This window comes from Schistocerca nitens, chromosome 7 (genome assembly GCF_023898315.1).
Source record: "Schistocerca nitens isolate TAMUIC-IGC-003100 chromosome 7, iqSchNite1.1, whole genome shotgun sequence".
NCBI classification, from domain to species: domain Eukaryota; kingdom Metazoa; phylum Arthropoda; class Insecta; order Orthoptera; family Acrididae; genus Schistocerca; species Schistocerca nitens.
Window position 1 is genome coordinate 308,338,210 of NC_064620.1, and position 5,000 is coordinate 308,343,209.

The following is a 5,000-nucleotide window of genomic DNA, read 5'->3' on the forward strand; positions in this document are numbered from 1 at the left end:
AATAAATGCCATATAAAGAAGGGGAGAATGGTGGCAGCACACCGACGTATGTTACATACGACAGCGCCATCTGTGAAATAGCCAGGCCACTAGGGCGTCTATTTGGGGACGCCACCATACCGCCCCCTGTGGGACGACGTTGACAGTGCCACCGAGGGGCACAAGAACGACATCTCTCGGAATGTGACGACACTACATTGACATGCAGCCCAGATACGACACCTCCATCTACAGGAAGTGAACGCAACAACGCCAACCACACAGCATCGCCACCTATGAAAATACGACGAAACCACATGCAATACAGCCATCTACGCGAATCTGGCAACACTACATCCACCATGTCGAGCGCACCACAAACAATAACGCCATCTAGGCCTCCTGCAACGGCGATACCGCCATCTATGAGACGCCAAGCTGAATACGACATCGCTGGGCGCACAGTACACATTGTCCGACGCCACCCACAAAGACGGCATCCTCTGTCCACCACGAAGTCGTCGACCGACAATCACGCCACCCGCACCCGTACGTGCCCCACCCCACCCACCAAAATCGCAAGTCCAGCGGATGAACGGCGGACGTTTCCCGCACTCGTAAGTTGCAATCCACACCTATATCTTGCGTTTCATGAAGAGTTTTATCCAATATTCGACATTCCCGCTGTCCCTAAACGTGCTCTAAGTCTGTGCGCGACCGCGTCGCTCACTGTACGGATTCCGATGCTGAGCGATCAGCTATGGGCCGCCCCATCCACGTCGGTCCCCGTGGGCGTTGCACTCGCAGTCGCAAAGACTCTGGGCAATGGCTATGTGCGCTCCGCAATATATTACTGGGACGAGTAATGAGGGTCCGAGCCCCCAGTGTGGGGAAAGTGTTTCGCAGCCCTGACCCACCGGCACGGTGTTGCGTCCCCCCACCTCAAACATGTGACGTAGTCACACCACCGGTTTTGACTAATAGACAGAATGTTTATAATCATATGCCATACACCGGGGGACGATGCCGCGAGGTGTAGCTAGCTAGTGCAGTCGCACCGCTACTACTGTACAGAGATAGAACAGGCATTGACTATACATACATTAAGCTTATACGCGGCGGTGCTTAGTAATACGCGCAGTCATCGGAATATAGATAACACATACAACTGTCCCTATACATGCTGAACGTCTGTGCACACAATGTCAACCACACGTCACCCACACACTCCATCACCCACTAGTCTATGCCTGTAACAGACGCAGACACAACATCTAAGTACCAGCATGGAACAACATCCAGTGCATCCTCTCGGCCACAGTACACCATCCACACTATGATAACCAGACCGGGACGTCGAACCAGAAAACTGAATATCCCACTCTTCCTACAACCACCATTGCTCAGATACGCCACCAACACCCACACATGTCCTACACAGGGGTGCACCCAACAGCACCACACTGCCGCATCTCACAGCACATAAACAATGGCAGGAATGAAAGACACAGGTGTGCCACTCCTTTGCCACAAACACAGAACGGGCGCGCCACCTGCCATGAGCCACAAGTGCAACTGACGTGACATATCTGATAGTGCCTCAGGCGTCCACTTACTACCATCACTATCAACGAACCTCGCCACCCCACCCCCCCCCACACACACCATCCCTTAACCCAACTTCTGCCTTAACCTAACCCAACTTCTGCCTTAACCTAACCCAACTTCTGCCTTAACCTAACCCAACTTCTGCCTTAACCTAACCCAACTTCTGCCTTAACCTAACCCAACTTCTGCCTTAACCTAACCCAACTTCTGCCTTAACCTAACCCAACTTCTGCCTTAACCTAACCCAACTTCTGCCTTAACCTAACCCAAGTTGCGCCTTAACCTAACCCAAGTTGCGCCTTAACCTAACCCAAGTTGCGCCTTAACCTAACCCAAGTTGCGCCTTAACCTAACCCAAGTTGCGCCTTAACCTAACCCAAGTTGCGCCTTAACCTAACCCAAGTTGCGCCTTAACCTAACCCAAGTTGCGCCTTAACCTAACCCAAGTTGCGCCTTAACCTAACCCAACTTCTGCCTTAACCTAACCCAACTTCTGCCTTAACCTAACCCAACTTCTGCCTTAACCTAACCCAACTTCTGCCTTAACCTAACCCAAGTTGCGCCTTAACCTAACCCAAGTTGCGCCTTAACCTAACCCAAGTTGCGCCTTAACCTAACCCAAGTTGCGCCTTAACCTAACCCAAGTTGCGCCTTAACCTAACCCAAGTTGCGCCTTAACCTAACCCAAGTTGCGCCTTAACCTAACCCAAGTTGCGCCTTAACCTAACCCAAGTTGCGCCCTAACCTAACCCACGTTGCGCCCTAACCTAACCCACGTTGCGCCTTAACCTAACCCACGTTGCGCCCTAACCTAACCCACGTTGCGCCCTAACCTAACCTACGTTGCGCCCTAACCTAACCTACGTTGCGCCCTAACCTAACCTACGTTGCGCCCTAACCTAACCTACGTTGCGCCCTAACCTAACCTACGTTGCGCCCTAACCTAACCTACGTTGCGCCCTAACCTAACCCACGTTGCGCCCTAACCTAACCCACGTTGCGCCCTAACCTAACCCACGTTGCGCCCAAACCTAACCCACGTTGCGCCCTAACCTAACCCACGTTGCGCCCTAACCTAACCTACGTTGCGCCCTAACCTAACCTACGTTGCGCCCTAACCTAACCTACGTTGCGCCCTAACCTAACCTACGTTGCGCCCTAACCTAACCTACGTTGCGCCCTAACCTAACCTACGTTGCGCCCTAACCTAACCTACGTTGCGCCCTAACCTAACCTACGTTGGGCCCTAACCTAACCCACGTTGCGCCCTAACCTAACCCACGTTGCGCCCTAACCTAACCCACGTTGCGCCCAAACCTAACCCACGTTGCGCCCTAACCTAACCCACGTTGCGCCCTAACCTAACCCACGTTGCGCCTTAACCTGCCCTGTAATTGTTAGTTATATGAATCTAGGAATTCGTGTAGCGTTGCCTAATTGCAACCATCTCAACATAGTTCACTTCGCGCACACTGTGGTGTTCTGCGTATTGATTCATTTTACGGTGCGTACCCTCACATCTTGCGAGTGTTGCTTACTTTCCACATGGTCCCGCTATCCACTGTATTGTGTACTGCAATAGGACGTATATCGCCCCCGCCCCCCCCCCCCCCTCCCCTCCTGTCACCTCTAGCTCGTCGGTCAGGAGTTCGCGTGTTGAATGCGCTTCGCAGCTGTGCAATGGCATTCGCATACGTACGCTGGCCACCTTCCACGTGTTCTTTCGTGCACACGTCGCAGCGTGTATGTATGCTGATGGAGTGCGTCGTGACACACAACATCCAGGCATGCAAGACTCGTAGAAGTCGCAAATGTAGATGGATGTCTACGTTTGCTGCCCAAGTTACGCAAATGAACTGGAAATCCGTTGTTGCGCGGTTGTTCGCGCTGGAGGTGAATCGTTGATATCGACGATCGGTACAGGTATTAACCGGTTGCTTCAGCGACACCCGTCATACCCACGAACGTGAGTGGGCATGTGGGTATGAAGCGATACGCGGCGGTGGCTGGGTGGGACCGTCCCCGGCCGGTGAGGGGGGGGCGCCCGGCGTGCTGGCCGCGCGCTGCGTGGGCGCACGCGCGGCAGCCGGCTGGTGGGGGCGCCCAGTGGCAGGCGCGCCGGCTGACGGAGGCGGCAGGCGGCGCATCTGCGTGCCGGCGCACCCAGCGCGCGGCGCCGTGCGGCCAAAGTGGGTCCTCCCGGGCCCGGTGCGAAGCGCGGTGGACATCTGCAGTGTGCTGGTCCGATTGAGGACTGTGTGCGTTGAGGATGCGCCGCCGCCCGGCACTCGGCGCCGCGACGCCGTCTGCTGCTCGGTCGCCCCCGCGGTTCTCGCAGGTGGTTTGTATCGCAGCTGTGCGGATGTGTTGGCGCGTGCGCTGTGCTGGGAGAGTTCGCTTTGGCACCCAAGTGGGGCTCTGCCCCTCTGTGGCGCTGGCGTTGGAGCTGCCCGGTCACTGTTTGTGGCCGCGTGTTGTCTCCCGCCGGCAACACCACGACAGCACGCTCCCGGGCCTCTGTCGGCAGCGGCAAGCTCAGTTGGGAGCACGGGTGGTCGCACTGAAAGCGTCTACTCGCCTATCTCCGGGCGATTGCGCCTCTCTCGAACCCGACCAAGTACTTAGGACGGCGCTGCGCGCCGCCGGGACCTGAGAGGGTTTCGAGGTGTATCGTGCAGGGGAGCCCAGCCTCCTCCTGTTTGCAGAATAATTGAGCGGACGCTTGCGTGTTCGCGCGGGCCCCCGGGACACACTCCCGGGCGGCCGGCTGCTCAGCTCTAGTTGACGCAGCTCCCTGGTTGATCCTGCCAGTAGTCATATGCTTGTCTCAAAGATTAAGCCATGCATGTCTCAGTACAAGCCGCATTAAGGTGAAACCGCGAATGGCTCATTAAATCAGTTATGGTTCCTTAGATCGTACCCACGTTACTTGGATAACTGTGGTAATTCTAGAGCTAATACATGCAAACAGAGTCCCGACCAGAGATGGAAGGGACGCTTTTATTAGATCAAAACCAATCGGTCGGCTCGTCCGGTCCGTTTGCCTTGGTGACTCTGAATAACTTTGGGCTGATCGCACGGTCTTCGTACCGGCGACGCATCTTTCAAATGTCTGCCTTATCAACTGTCGATGGTAGGTTCTGCGCCTACCATGGTTGTAACGGGTAACGGGGAATCAGGGTTCGATTCCGGAGAGGGAGCCTGAGAAACGGCTACCACATCCAAGGAAGGCAGCAGGCGCGCAAATTACCCACTCCCGGCACGGGGAGGTAGTGACGAAAAATAACGATACGGGACTCATCCGAGGCCCCGTAATCGGAATGAGTACACTTTAAATCCTTTAACGAGTATCTATTGGAGGGCAAGTCTGGTGCCAGCAGCCGCGGTAATTCCAGCTCCAATAGCGTATATTA

General features: G+C 55.3%; 1 non-coding gene across 1 annotated transcript in view; it reads left to right on the forward strand.

Moving 5' to 3' along the window:
- The first annotated feature begins 4,378 nt into the window (after positions 1-4,378).
- Positions 4,379-5,000, forward strand: part of LOC126197007 (small subunit ribosomal RNA) — a 1,909-nt gene continuing 1,287 nt past the window's right edge. The window contains exon 1 of the ribosomal RNA XR_007539419.1: positions 4,379-5,000. This exon is cut by the window's right edge and continues 1,287 nt beyond it. This is a non-coding gene — a ribosomal RNA (small subunit ribosomal RNA).